At 43.1% G+C, this 16,304-nt stretch overlaps 1 non-coding gene across 1 annotated transcript; it reads left to right on the forward strand.

The window, feature by feature from the left end:
- The first annotated feature begins 995 nt into the window (after window positions 1–995).
- Window positions 996–1,102, forward strand: LOC126953954 (U6 spliceosomal RNA). The gene has a single exon (XR_007725424.1). It is a non-coding gene; the product is annotated as a U6 spliceosomal RNA (small nuclear RNA).
- Window positions 1,103–16,304: the final 15,202 nt, after the last annotated feature.

A 16,304-nucleotide genomic window follows, 5' to 3' on the forward strand; every position in this document is an offset into this window, starting at 1 on the left:
TTGGCATACCAATAATGAGAGCTGTTTCAAGAACGCCCAGATTAAAATGATGGTTGGGACCTAAATAGCACAGTAGTAATATTAAAGCCCAAAGTTGCCAATATGCTCAATTTTCAATGTAACCTTTTATTATAAATTAAGATTCATAACTGTACACACAGAGTCTGTTACCAAAAAAGAAATTCCTTCCATTGGCCAATTATTCAACCACATGAAGTCTACTAAAGGATGATGCCAAGCCTCCCATCAGTCCACACAGGATCCATCTTGGATGGATAGCCAGTTTCTTTCTCTGTCTCTAGTTTCTCTTCCTTGATTTCACCTCTAGGATCCCCTCACTCTCTTATTGTGCTTTGCCTTGTCCTCAAGATCCTGCCAAGAGTCCTGGCTTCCCACCTGGGGGCATGTACCAGTTCTTCAAACCTTTGTGTGTTTCTGATACCTCAGACTACAGCATCTACAAGATAGACAAAGAGTTCTCTTGCTTATACTGGCCCTCTCCCTCCCTTGACTTTTATCAGATACACCAAAACAAAACAAAAAATTCCTTTTAAATTCTGTTAAACATCCCGCAAGATGTGAAGGGAGGAGAAAAGGCAGTGGCTGTATATGAGGAAAATTCCATCTTGACATACAAAAACATTAAAAGTCTGTATACTCAAAGGAGAAGTGAAGAATCAGACTTTTACATGTGGAACAGACAGGGAAACTGGGAGCAATATGGTGTAGTCATCAGATGTGGGTTTCATCTCTGCTACTAACCGGCAGTGCAACCTTGGGTAAGCTGTGCATTTTTCTCAATACCAGTTTCTTCATCTTTAAAGTGTGGAGATTGGATTGAACAATTACTAAGATTCCTTTGATCTCTACTCTGCAGTGTCTTCTCTAGCACCTAAAATAAAATAAACCAGAAATTAATGAAAGAGTGAAAATAATATTGTTGTAACCAGAAACTTGGGTACTTGATTGAGTCAGTGCATGAAAACAAGAAGGTAGTGCTCGCTTTGGCAGCACATACACTAAAATTGGAACGATACAGAGAAGATTAGCATGGCCCCTGCGCAAGGATGACACGCAAATTCGTGAAGCGTTCCATATTTTTTATCTGATGTAAATGACGAGTTGATGGGTGCTGACGAGTTGATGGGTGCAGCACAGCAACATGGCACAAGTATACATATGTAACAAACCTGCACATTATGCACATGTACCCTAGAACTTAAAGTATAATAATAATAATAAATAAATTTTAAAAAACCAAGAAGGTAAAGAAACAATGATTAATTGATTAATAATGATAAATGAGTAATAATAAGAATAAAATACAAAAAAATTAAATAAAGACAAAAATGAATGAGCCTATAGTTTTACTTTTTAAAAAGATGTTAAATTCCCTACCAAAGCGGCCATTCATTATCCATAGTTATCAGTTACTGTAAAATACATTGTTGGGACAATGTATATTCTATTCAGAAGTATATTGCCACTTAAAAACATTGTTTTCCAATAAAAGCACTGAGTTATAAAATCAACCAACATTTTTATTCTAAACTATGGTAGGTAGATATGAAATAAAATTAGGTCAACATGAATAATTTCCTTCATGGCAGGTTACGGAATTTAAAGTACGTGATATTTTCTCTCTTTGAAGTTGACATGTAATTATGTTTGCTTTATGCCAATTTATCTGCCCCTAAATGTTCCAAACTGAAAAAGGGAAAACAAAGCCTGCCTGTAGCTGCCTCTTCCTTCATATACACACCAGGCCAAAAGACAGAATGGTTGGAGGCATGGTCTCCAAGTGTGTGATTTGGGGGAGGCCTACCCACCCTAAAAGTGTAAGGGCAAAAATGTATCTCTTTGTGTTTTGGGGCTGACTGGCTCAGTAAAACTTTATAAGTCAGTCTGCAGGTACACCACTTCCTCAGTCTTATAAGTGAGGACGTCCTCCTGCATCTGGCCCTTAGGAACCTGACCTCTCCTGATTGGTCATCACTTATTTTCTGGGAAGCAGCCTTCATCAGCCCAAACCCTTCCTGCAGAAGGATGCCCCAGCCTCTCTACTCAGGGGGTACCTTGGCCAGGAGAAACATTTTTTGACGATGTTCTTCTCATTCTCTTCCTTCTGTAACCCCATCAGGTACCCATGGCCGCTATGCCAAAATCACAGGTGAAAAATATATTTTGACTATTTGGCCTAGATTCTCTCCAGGCCTGACTTTCATCTACCAGTGAAAGGATTCTCCTTTATTAAATAAATATTACCTGAGAAAACTCAAGTTCCATTTGGGTCCATCATGTTCCCAGATGAGTGAAGCAACAGGCATCAAGAATTTCAGAACATTAGAATCCTTAAGTAGATCGAAAGACAAATTTGAAGGAAAATCTTACCTCTTACCACCCTCCACTAACCACTAGGGCTTATTTGTTTTTTACTCTTCATCAAGAACAATAAAAATAAAATATAGAGCCGGGCACGGTGGTTCACGCCTATAATCCCAGCACTTTGGAAAGCCGAGGTGGACGGATCACTGGAGGCCAGGAGTTCGAGATAAGCCTGACCAACATGGTAAAACCCCGTCTCTACTAAAAATACAAAAATCAGCCGGGTGTGGTGGTGTGCACCTATAGTCCCATCCACGCGGGAGGCTGAGGCACAAGAATCGCTTGAACATAGGAAGCAGAGGTTGCAGTGAGCGGAGATCGTGTCACTGCACTCCAGCCTAGGTGACACAGCGAGACTCTGTCTCAAAAAAGAAAAAATATACATATATACAGCCGAAGATATGGGTTGCAAATTGACCTGAGCCAATTTATCACTTGAAACTGGGAGGCAGATGTTGCAGTGAGCCAAATCACACCACTGCACACCAGCCTGGCTGACAGAGTGAGGGTCTGCCTCAAAAAAAAAAAAAGTATATATATATATGTGTATATATATATATATATATATATATATATATATATATATCCTTGCTCCCAGATGGTTCATTATGATGAAAGCTAGTCTTGGGCCAGTTTCTGACAAACTTACAAAGCTTTATTAGCAAGCAGGCCCCAAAATTATCATAGAACCCTTCTTCTAGTCTTGGCTCTAAGTCCCCCCACACTCAGATACTAACAAGCACCTTGCATGAGAAGGAGACAGATACCGTGCTATTCTGACAGCAGCTCAGTCAGGCTTCTGGGAAGATCAGGCAGCAGAGACCTTCATGCAGGAGAAGGAGGCAGGGCCAGATGGGCCTCTGGACCTGGGGCACTGCTGCAAGGTGTATGGCTCATGGGCTTGCTGCAAAGGTGTACTATTCCCGGGCAAGGAGGTGGGACCTAGTGTAATCTCTCCAACCTCATAGTTAGAAGACTATTAGTTTAGCCAATTAAAATTGGCTAAACACACCCTCTGCTGTAGATATCTATAACAATATTTATAAAGCTTACATAACCATTTCGAGATCATGGTTTCTTGATTAGGTTCTTTCAAATGCTATCCATGCCACCTAGAGTGATACTAGAGTTAATTTACACATAGGTATATCATAGTGTTTATGCAGAATTATTTTATTTTATTTATTTGTTTTGAGATGGAGTCTCGCTCTGTTGCCCAGGCTGGAGTGCAGTGGTGCCATCTCGGCTCACTGCAACCTCCACCTCCCAGTTCAAGTGATTCTCCTGCCTCAGCCTCCTGAGTAGCTGGGATCACAGGTGCTCACCACCACACCTGGTGAATTTTTTGTATTTTTAGTAGATACAGGGTTTCACCATGTTGGCCAGGCTGGTCTTGAACTCCTGACCTTAGGTAGCCCACCTGCCTTGGCCCCCCAAGGTGCTGGGATTACAGGTGTGAACCACTGTGCCAGCCCAGAATTATTTTAAATTAGCAGATATAACTTTCTGACATATCCTGCCTATAAATTTGACATCTTTGTACAACATGGTAACTATAGTTAATAACAATGTATTGTATTCTTGAAAATCACTAAGAGCAGATTTTAGGTGTTCTCACCACAAAAAAAAAAGTATGTGAGGTAATGCATATGCTAATTAGCTTAGTTTAGACTTTTTACAATGTATACTTATTTCAACACATTATGTTATATATGATAAATATATACAGTTCTATTTGTCAATTAAATATTAATTTTTAAAACTGACATCTTAAACCACTCTATTATTCCAATCTATCATATTGCTGGAGAAATTGTGGAAATATGCAAATAAGGACCAGGCGCGGTGGCTCACGCCTGTAATCCCAGCACTTTGGGAGGCCAAGGCCGGCGGATCACGAGGTCAGGAAATCGAGACCACTGTGAAACCCCGTCTCTACTAAAAAATACAAAAAAATTAGCTGGGCGTGGTGATGATGGGCGCCTGTAGTCCCAGCTACTCAGGAGGCTGAGGCAGGAGAACGGCGAGAACCCGGGAGGCGGAGGTTGCAGTGAGCTGTGATCGCGCCACTGCACTCCAGTCTGGGCAACAGAGTGAGACTCCGTCTCAAAAAAAAAAAAAAAAAAAAAATGCAAATAAGATAGTACAATTTTTGCTTTAGTTTGCCTCCCATCTCAATATCCAGCCATTACAGAAAATGTGTTTGAATAGAGTGCAGAGAAAGGAAAGCACGTGAAAACAAGGTGGCAAAAAGAAATGACCTGGGGCCGGGCGCAGTGGCTCATGCCTGTAACCCCAGCACTTTGGGAGGCTGAGGAGAGCGGATCACTTGAAGTCAGGAGCTCAAGGTCAGCCTGGCCAATATGGTGAAATCCCATCTTTACTAAAAATACAAAAATTAGCTGGGCATGGTGGCGCATGCCTGTAGTCCCAGCTGCTAGCGAGACTGAGACAGAAGAATTGCTTGAGCCGAGATCGCAGCACTGCACTCCAACCTGGGGGACAGAGCAAGACTCCATCGAAAGAAAGAAAGAGAGAGAGAAAGAGAGAAAGAAAGAGAGAGAGAAAGAGAGACAGAAAGAGAGAGAGAGAGAGAAGGAAGGAAGGAAGGAAGGAAGGAAGGAAGGAAGGAAGGAAGGAAGGAAGGAAGGAAGGAAGGAAGGAAGGAAGGAAGGAAAAGAAAGGAAAGAAAGGAAAGAAGGAAAGAAATAAATGACCTGGGAATCTAGGGAGTTGTTTTAGCTTAATTAAATTATTTTAGCAGAGCAGAATAAAAAGCATGGTGAGGGATGGGACAAGGAAAGGGATGGAAGAAGATGTGGGTGGAGAACATTCTTCTCTACATGCATTCTCTCTGCAAAAGGAGCCTAAGCCCCGTCACAGAGGAGAGATTTATTTTCTGGGCTTTGTAGGTTAGACACTGGCTTTATTAAGAGTGGCTCTTGGAGCCACTGCTCAGGTAAAGAACACAATGAAAGGGGCCATTGAGCAGAGCTGCTAGATCCATCCCTCCCTGTTAATCAAAGGAACAAACTGAGTTATTTACCAGAGTCATTTACCTTGCAGATAACTCAGACCATGGTTCCCTGGGGCAGGACGATAACTCACTTGATCTATCACCCCCCCAACCTCCCACTGCGCCACTCCTGCTTTATCAGTTACGATAACTCATGCCTTGCCGCCTTCTACTCACTGTTGACATTTGCTTTGGATAATCAATTAATAGATTAAAAGAATGGCATCATTTTATTTAGCAAAACTTGCAGGAACACATTCATTCCTATTCCCCATTGTTTTACTTCATTATCAGTTGATGGTGTTGAGCTTTCACCTATGCATAGAACGGAGAAGAGTGGGAAGAGCAGTGGACAAGAGAAAGGAGACCTAGATTCTTGTCCCAGCTCTGCCACTCACTAAATGTGTGATGACAGCCTGGCCCTTCTCTGAATTGAGACCAGACCAGGTGACTCTAAAGTCTCTTCTGGGACACTGCATCCATTCCTTCAACAACTATTCATTGAGCATCTCCTGCGTGTGAAGTATTGCTCTAGGCTGTATCTGGAGAAAGCAGTAGTGAATAAAGGAGTTGAAGTCCTTAGCCTTGGGGAACCCACTTTCTAGGAGGGGAAGAAAAACAATAAATAAGAAAATAAATACAGGCCAGGCATGGTGACTCATATCTGTAATCCTAGCACTTCAGGAGGCCAAGGCAAAAGGCCAAAATTTGAGACCAGCCTGGGCAATGTAGCCAAACCCCATCTCTACAAAGAAGAAAAATAAAAAGGAAATAAATACATAATATGTCACATTGTGTGATAACTGCTATGGAGGGAAATAAAGCAGAGTAAGGGGAATAGGGTCTGGTGCTATGTTGGATGAGAAGGAAAGACCTCGCCAACAAGGGGGCATTTAATCAGAGACCAGGAAGAGTTGAAGGAGTGAACCATGTGTTCACTGGGTGAGGAGTATTCCAGCAGAGGGAATGGCAAGTTCAGAGCCCCTGAGGTGGGAATGTGCTCCACGTGGTCAAGGAACAGCAAGGCAGCCGGTGTGGCTGGAGCAGAGTGTAGAGGGGAGAAGGGCGGGGATGGGCTAGAGGGTTTGGGGCTGGGGACATGTAGGGCTTGCAGGCATGGAAGATCTTTGGTTTGAACTCTGAGGAACTTGGGAAACCACTGGAGGATTTTTGACCTGAGAACTGCAGTTTTCTGACTTTTATTGAAACAGAATCTCTCTGGCTACTGACTATAGAGATTAAAGAATAGAAATAGGCCAGAGATTATGGTGGTTCAGATCAGGTTGGCGGTTTGTAGAGGGGGTAAAAAGTGGTCAGTTTCTGTTTCTGGATCTATCTTGAAAACAGAACCAACAGAGTTATGAGACAGAGGGGAGTCAAAGACAACTCCAGGAGTTTTACAACTGGAAGAGTGATGGCTTTTTTCTATTTGTTACTGAGGCGGGGAAGGGTGGATTAAGGTTAGCTTGTGACATGCCAAAAACAAGATGCTTATTAGCTGTCCAAGAGGAGATGCTTCAGAGCCCATTGTATATATGAGTCTGAAATTCAAGAGGGGTTTGGAATACAGACATACAGTAGGCCCTGACGGTATCTTGCCAGTCTCTATGTGGCACACCCTGGCAGTTACCTTCAGCTTGACAGATTGCTTCCATACCTGTTGTTGCAGACAGACAGTTAAGGAAGCCTCCGTGATTCCTGCCTCTAGACATTGTCACTTTCGGGTGATGGTTTCCCCGTAAGTGTGGTACCTGTGACGCAAATGGAATAAAGGTGGTAAGATACATGTGATTATGTATACATGATGACATGATTACATTCCATAGAAGGGTAGTGCCCACCATGCTGGTCTTTCTTTCTCTTGCTGACTATGCGGAAGCAAGTGGCCATGTTGGGCATCCTAAATGGCAAAGAACTGTGGGTGTCCTCTGGGAGCTGAGGGTGGTCTCTGGCCAACAATCAACAAAAATCTGAAGCTCTCAGTCCCATAACTACAAGGAACTGGATGCTGCCAACAATTGTGTGAGTGGAGAAGTAGATCCTGGAGACTTTTCCTGGTCATAGGGCTATTCCTGGCTAGTTCCCAGAGCACAGCAGAAGTGCAAGGGAGTTCATGTCCCCAGGAGCAACTTTTCACCAATGAGTAATAGGAATTGGTGGATGAATAACCCACCTTCTTCAGTCCTTGTTGGGACAAATCTGAGGTGTGCAGTAAAAGCCCAGGACAAATAGCTCAAAGGAACAGAAATTAGAGACTCAGAAGCAGAAGCAGACTTGAAGGAACACTTAATTATGACAAAGGTGGCACTGAAGCATAGTAGGAAAAGAGTGGTCATTTACATCAATGATGTTAAGTTAATAAGATAGTCATACGGGAAAAAGCAAAACTTGACCTCTACCTCTCACTGCATATACAAAAATCAATTCCAGGTGGATTGTAGATCTAAATCTGAAAGGTAAAATAACAAAGATTCTAGACAATAACATAAGAGAATAATTTATTATTTTTTAAAATTTATTTTTAACAGCTGTATCTTTTTAGAGACAGGGTCTCACCCTGTCACCCAGGCTGTAATACAGTGGCATGATCATAGCTTACTGCAGCTTTGAATTCCCAAGCTCAAGTGATCCTCCTGCCTCAGCCTCCTGAGTAGCTAGGACTATAGGCGCGTACCACCAAGCTCAGCTAATTAAACAATTTTTTTTTTTTTTTTTGTAGGGATGAGGGTCTCAGTATGTTGCCCAGGCTGGTCTTGAACTCCTGGCCTCAAGCAATCCTCCCACCTTGGCCTCTCAAACTGCTGGGATTACAGGCATAAGCCACTGAGCCAGGCCATAAGAGAATAATTTTACATCCTTAGGGGCAGGCAAAGATTTCTTAATCAGGAATTGTAAAGCACTAAATATAAAGCATACACTATGATAAAACAGTTTCACTCTGAGATACATACCTGAGAGAAATGAGTCTACTTGGTCACCAAAAGCCATGTACAAAAATGTTTTAGCAAGATAATTTGTAATGATTAAAAAATAGTAACAGCTCAAATGCTCATCAGCAGTAGAACGGATAGACTAAGTATGTCCAGTCACACAATGGAACATTATTTGGTCCAGAAAATGAACAAACAGCTGCCTCACACAACACTGATGACTCTCATGAGCCCCATATTGAGCAAAAGAAGCCCTTGGGGGAAGGGATGCAGAATGAAACATGGAGAACTTCAGCTTTATCTAAGGTGTTGTCCTCATTTTGTAGAAAACATATGTAGGAAACAAAAGTGGAAAACGGCTAACATTTATTAAGCCTGGATAATGAGAATGAGGGGCTGTAGCATTCGTCTTTGTACCTTTGGGGGTATTTTTAAAATGTGCAGCCTCCTCCAAAGACAGAAACAAGCTAAAACATGATACTTGAGCTGAAGTAGTAAGGATGTCCCCAAGAAAGTCCAATTTTCTTCTCTACTAAAGCCCCTATGTTTCATACCACACAGTTAAGTATCCAGTTACTGATTATCTTGCTTCATTGGTGTCTTAATTCTGGCTGCCATAACAAAATACCATAGACTGGGTGGCTTGAACAACAGAAACTTATTTCTCACAGTTCTAGAGGCTGGGAAGTCCAAGACCAAAGTGCCAGTAAGGCAGGTTTCATGCTGAGGCATCTTCTCTTGACTTGCAAGCAGCCTCCTTCTCATTGTGTGTTCACGTGACAATCTTCTTTGTGTGCTCACATGTGGAGAGAGAGAGAGAGAACAAGCTTCGATTTCTCTTCTTTTTTTGTTTTTCATTTTGTTTTTGAGATGGAGGTTCTCTCTTGTTGCCCAGGCTGGAGTGCAATGGCACGATCTCAGCTCACTGCAACCTCCGCCTCCCGGGTTCAAGAGATTCTCCTGCTTCAGCCTCCCAAGTAGCTGGGATTACAAGCGCCCGCCCGTCACCATGTCCAGCTAATTTTTTGTATTTTTAGTAGAGACGGGATTTCACCATGTTGGTCTCGAACTCTTGACCTCAGATGATCCGCCCACCTCAGCCTCTAAAGTGCTGGGATTACAGGCGTAAGCCACCGCACTCAGCCTGATTTCTCTTCTTACAAGGGCCCTAATCCCCTACTAGGGCCCACCCTCATGACCCTATCTAGCCCTAATTACCTCCCAAAGGCCCCATCTTCAAATGCTATCACACTGGGGGTCAGGGCTTCAACATGTGAATTTGCTGGGGGGACACATTCTATCCATAACAATTGGCTAATTGCTTCATGCTTATTATTCTTGCTATCCAAACTACACTGTAAATGCAGATCACAGACTGAGTAACAGGTCTCCAGTACTTCCTCTGGTTCTTGAGTGATTTACGGATTGATTGTCAGAAGTAAATTTGGTAATCTCAGACAAGACATGTAACACTCCCTGCCACATTTTGCCCATTCGTGTAAATTCTTTCCTGTGTACTTTTATATGCATTCCTTATTTCCCTAAGGTTTTGCTATAATAGGCCTCAATGAATATTTATTGAACAAATAAATGAATTTTAGGGGAGACCCATATACAGAGTCACATATTTTCCCCATCTGGCCGATGCAAGGAATTTTAAGCTGCATCTCTTCTACTGGCTGTGGAACCTGGCAAAATGCCAACATCTCCATAGAAGTAACACTTTAAAATGTTATTAGCTATACATACTTCAGTGTGAACAAGGAAACTGAAGCTAATTCCTGATATAAGCCATTTTGAGCTCTAGAAGTCTAAGGAAGGACAATTGTGAGGGACCAGAAGGGGAAGCTTGAAGGTACCAAAGAAAAATAATAGCTCCTTTGCAATTTTGCCTAAAGCTCCAGAATATTGGTAAGCAAAATAACAACAATCAGATTTCCTCTTGCTGTTTGTATTATTTCATGGCATTGGTCTGAAAAACAGTCAATTATCACTAAAGCTCTTTCTACCTCCTTATTCTTGATTCCCTCAAAACATTTATCCTGTGCCTATGTGATGTACTGTAAAAGTACCTGGCCCCATTCCCTTCAATATTCAGCCTTTTGAGGGCCAGGGCTAGGAGCCTCCAGGCAGAAAGGAGGTAGAGCCAGAGAGCAGGCTGCAAGCTGAGCCTCTGCTGAATCCCTGGAGAAGCTTGCCCTGGCGGGGGTGGCAATAACATAGGCATCTGTCAGGCCCTTGCCATCTCCACCCATAGCAATCCCTGGCAGCAGCACAGGCCTAACTGTGGGGCCCTGGGTTGGGCATTCTGTGGATAATGCAGGACTGCCAAGGGCCTGGAGAGGTAAGGGCCTCTCTCAATGCAAGTGGCTTCACTAGTTTGGACGAGAAACACAAAATCACAGGATCCCCATGACTGGTATATATTTGAGAAACTCACTTATAAAAAAGATGCCCCCCAGAGGACACGAACAGACACTTTACAAAAGAAGACTTACATGCTGCCAACAAGTATATGAAAGAAAGCTCAACATCATTGTCATGGGAGAAATGCAAATCAAAATCACAATGAGATACCATCTCACACCTGTTGGAATGTTAGGTCTTTATTAAAAAGTCAAAGAATAACATGCTGGCAAGGTTGCAGAGAAAAGCAAATGCTTATACACTGTTGGTGGGAGTGTAAATTTGTTCAGCCATTGTGGAAAGCAGTGTGGTGATTCCTCGAAGAGCTAAAAACAGAACTACCATTCAACCCAGCAATCCCATTCATCACTGGGTGTATACGGAAAGGAATATTAATCATTCTGCCATAAAGACATATGCACTCAAAAGTTTGTTGCAGCACTGTTTATAATAGCTAAGACATAGAATCATCCTAAATGTCCATCAATGACAGATTGGATAAAGAAAATATGGTACTTATACACACAACATGGAATACTATGAAGCTGTGAAAAAGAATAAGATCAGGTCTTTTGAAGGAACATGGATGGAGCTGGAGGTCGTTATCCTTAGCAAACTAATGCAGGAGCAGAAAACCAAATACCACATATTCTCACTTATAAGTGGGAGCTAAATGATGAAAACACATGGATGCATAGAGGGGAACAAAACACACTGGGGCCTATTTGAGGGTAGAATATGGAAGGAGGGAAAGGATCAGAAAAGATAACTATTGGGTACTAGGCTCAATACCTGGGTGACACGAGTTTACGTATGTAACAAGCCTGCCCGTGTACCCTCAAACCTAAAATAAAAGTTTGTGAAATCAAAAATAAAAATAAACAAGATGCCCCCAAGGGCATGGATTCTGTGGCTCCCCTCACACTTTAGAGGATTCAGGAATGATAAATACCAGTTACCCTCTCGGTTAATCAAGAGATTATTCATATTCCGACCTCAAATTGTTTAACCTGAATCTAATCATGAGGAATGAGGAAATAATCAGGCAAATTGAATTGGAAATTGGAAATTGAAGGATGTTCTACAAACCAACCAGCCTGCCCACCCCAGCTAGTCAAAGTCAGGGAATGGAACCATGATAGTTGACTTAGAAGTTGGAAATTATCTTGAGCTGTGGCCAGATCACCTTCCCCTTAGCTGGAGAGAGTTGGACCCCTAAACAGCACTGAGGTCCTGTTTGGCAGGGAGAAGGGACTGCCACCAGTACAGTCAGCAACAGAAGGGTTGGGTCCAAGTCTGAACATTGACATATTTGAGCAGGTGGAGAAGGAGGGAGGAAGTTAGGGGAAGCTTTATGAACAAGAATGCAAGGTAGCATGCAAGAACAGAAATGCATTCTACTGGGTTTGCATTCTTTACGTCATGAGGAACACAATCTAACAGAACGCAAAAATAGAAGCAAGTACAGGTAGAGCATGGTGGCTCACGCCTACAATCCCAGCACTTTGGGAAGCCGAGGCTGGAGGATGGCTTGAAAGTTCGAGACCAGCCTGGGCAACAAAGTGAGAGTCCATCTCTATACAAAATCAAAAAGTTAGCCAGATGTGGTGGCATATGCCTGTGGACCTGTGGTCCCAGCTACGCAAGAAGCTGAGGCAGAAAGATCACTCGAGCCCAGGAGTTTGAGACCAGCCTGTGCAACAGAGTGAGGACCCATCTCAAAAAAAAAAACAAAAAAAAAGAAGAAGGAAGGAAGGAAGGAAGGGAGGGAGGGAGGGAGGGAGGGAGGGAGGGAAAGAGAAAGAGAGAGAGAGAGAGAAAAAAAAAGAAAAGAAAGAAAGAAAAGGAAAGAAAGGAAAGAAAGAAAAAGAAAGAAAAGAAAAGAAAAAAAGAAAAGAAAAGAAAAAGTAAGTATAGTGCCTGGTGTCCAGTGAAACCAGTGAGATGATGGGCTGGACTAGAACTTATGACAGAAGTTCGCAGGTGTGGAGGATAAATGGGAGAGACAGCTATGGAAAGCCTTGATGAGCAAGGAGAGTTCTTCTAATCAAATTGAAGGATACAGGACAGCCACCGTGGGTCCCTTGGCAGTGGCTTGGTGAGCAGAGACCATCATTTTAAGAAATGCCAGTCTGAAATGAGCCAGCAATTTAAATATTTTTAAAAGTTCAAGTACTGTTTTAATTTTATTCCTTTTCTCTGCAAGCCCGGGACACCGAACCTGGAGATGTAGCCATTTCTCTTTAAAAGTGGTGCTGCCAAGTGAAGCAGGCCTGCCAGAGAATGCAACCTGCAATATAGAAGAAACTAGCACAGGCATTCTAGATTGTTCCAGTGGAATGTAGCGTCTACTTGAATTTTGCTAAAGCAATGCCAAGTTTTTCTCTTTCAGTGAGTTTGAGTTCCTATGGGCTAGAGAAATCATTTTTCAACTCCTAAGCGTAATACCATCACTGCGAAACCAGCAGGAATTAAACTTCACCTCTCCCATTCCACTCACTTTTTAAACTGTTTTACCGCAATTTACCTCCCGCAGGACACTTTGCCCTCTGAGCAACCAGAGATGCTAAGCTCAAGTCCACATAGCGCTCCCCTGTGCCTTTTCTCACGACTGTAGGGCACAAGCCACTCCACTTCTCAGCCTTGGCTCATGGTTAATTAGCCACCAGGACTTAGTTTAGGGCCAAATTCAGCTCATATTGCAACCTTCTGGCTGCCAGGGCAGAAACAAAGTTTCAAGGCTGTTCTGTCCAAACAATTTGCTCCACAGAGCAGATTAATTTCATACTGGCAAAATCCATACACTTAATAATTATCTAGACTGGAGGAAAAATACCAGTAAATCGATTGCCACATAAAATACAATTTAAAGAATAGAGCACAAAGAGAAGAAATCTGGGCGTGTTCAACCTTCACCTTCAATGGCTCCTTTTTGCCCTTAGTAAACCAATCAGCACGGGTAAACTAACCAACAGTAAACCAACCAAGCCCCTTGTAAGTCAGCCTCCTGCTGACACTCCCCTACCCATACCTACCCTATATAGCAGTCACACACAGGAAATCTCTTGCAGGTCAAAGGCCCCATGCTCTCCTGGGTCTCCATGCCTTTGCACGTGCTGCTCCCTCTGACTGGTGCCTTCCTGCCTAGCTCACTGAATCATCCTTCAGAATGCAGTTCAGGGAGCATCTCTGTATGACATCCCTGACCATCATGTCGGTTGAAGTGCTTTCTATGCCTTGCCATAGTCCCCGCCATGGCTGTATCTGATGAGTGCGTTGATCTGTTTAGCTTCACACTAGGTTTAGCAGGGATCTAGCTGGCCTTTCATTCTTGTACCCCCAGCCCAAGCCCTTGTTATCTATTCCAGGACTTCTGCAGGCACTTTCATAACAGGTCTTGATGCTTCCAATCAACATCTCCCCTCCCCAGTTCTTCCTTTTCACTGCCTCCAGAGTTGTATCTCTAAAACCCTTCATTCCCCTTTTCTTCTGCTTACAAACCTTCTATTGTTCCCCATTGCCCCAACTCCGTGGCAAGCATTCAAGACTCTTGCCAACCTGATGCCAAATTTCTCCTTTGTTTTCTTCTTCTACCGTTTCAGGCCATAGATCCATGCCACAGTCAAGAGTTCCCCAAAGGGGCCACAAAATGTCTCTTTTCCACATTGGCTCATGAGGTTTTCTCCTTTTCCATACCTGATAGGCAAACTTCAATTGTAAGACCAGGTAAAACGTTACCAGTAAATAGCTCTCAACTCCTGAGCCGGAATTCATTGCTTCTCTAGGGGCTGGTAACTTGGTCCAGTTCTGCTCAGCTGCTCCTTTGTTGCAGACCGAGCCCCTGACCAGAAGCCTCAGCTGCCCCAGCAGATGGTGGCTAGAATTTTTTGAGTTGTTTTTAACCTGGTGCTCTGAGGCTGGGGTGAACCCAGGGAGCTGAAGCAGCAATGCCACCCCCCAACACATCATACACACACACACGCACACACACACCAGGCACACACATAACATGGACTTACAACATGCCATCATGTTGGCATGATGGGCACGTTGTAAGGATGGGCTGGCAGGGCACCGTGACTCACGCCTATAATCCCAGCACTTTGGGAGGCCGAGGCAGGCAGATCACTTGAGGTCAAGAGTTTGAAACTAGCCTGACCAACATGGTGAAACCCTGTCTCTACTAAAAATACACACACAAAATAAATTAGCTGGGCATGGTGGTGGGCGCCTGTAATCCCAGCTACTCTGGAGGCTGAGGCAGGAGAATCGCTTGAGCCCAGGAGGCGGAGGTTGCAGTGAACCTAGATCGTGCCATTACACTCCAGCCTGGGTAACAGAGTGAGACTGTCTCAAAAAAAAAAAAAAAAGAAAAAAAGAAAAGTAAACAAAAAAAAAGGATGAGACTCTGTCTTGAGCACTGACCAGGTACTCCATTCCTCCTTGTCACTGGATTCTGTCCTGAACTCCATCCAGTATGGCCAGGGGCACCTCCTTGGTGCCCTGTTACCTGCTTTGTCATGAACCCCATCTTGACCCCAAGTGGACTGACCACTCGGTCCACTGTAGGCAGCCTTCATGAATGCACCTTTCTATAGCAGGATCCACTTAAATCTTCCTGAAGAGGGCACAGAAAAACAGGCTCTTAAAACCTGCATCTGTACTCTCCAACTCTTAACACAACCTGGTACACAGTTTTCTCAGGCAGCCCATGCAGAGTACGTGTGGAGATGTGTATTATTCTAATCCTTCCAACACAGCTTCTCCAGACACGCCTTCCCAGGGCCAGTTCAGAGCAGGCTGGATGGACAGTGCAGTGTCTACCCTTGACGTGCAGTCCAGCTTACTCAGTGATGCTTCCTGCTGCACGTAGATGCCCACAGCTGGTGGTGTTCCAAGGTGAGAAGGTGGGAGGGGAGCCAGATGCATGCTTTGCTACAGGTGCAGACAGTAGAGGTTTATAAGCAATAATAAAACCAAATAAAAGGTAATCCACTTTTTATGAAAAGCCCATGAACTGACAATTGCCCACAAATGGGCAATTCTACATAATGGCTGTGATAAAACGCCTTCCTCACAATGTAGGTTTTGGGTTTAAATTCTAAACAATTTCTGTGAGTTTTAATTAAATACATGTAAACTTCAAATTAGCAAATTGTATTACTTATCCATTGATATGCATTGTTCTCTACATGAAAGCGAATTTTGGAACTCCCTGTTAGTCGTACTGTCTCCTAATACACACAGTCTCACCTGCACAGTCTCAGTGGCGCCAGGATAAGCCCAGAAAGGTCAGAGTTTTTCTGGGTTTCCACCAAGGCAGTTGTTTATCCATCTCCTGGGTACTATATATGTCTGCCTTTACATAATGCAGTTGAAACAAAGAGAAAACAATGACTATAAAGATAAAGAAATAGAACTTCAGTTGCTTCAATATTGCCATTCCACGTAACCACTTGTAGTTTTTATTTGTATTTTAAAAAATGTAGCAGTGAAACAGAGCATGCACTTGAAGGTATGGTATTTTTTAAACTCTTTTAGAATGGAGGTTAAATTTCTAGAACATA

Source organism: Macaca thibetana, chromosome 4 (genome assembly GCF_024542745.1).
Source record: "Macaca thibetana thibetana isolate TM-01 chromosome 4, ASM2454274v1, whole genome shotgun sequence".
Lineage (NCBI taxonomy): Eukaryota > Metazoa > Chordata > Mammalia > Primates > Cercopithecidae > Macaca > Macaca thibetana.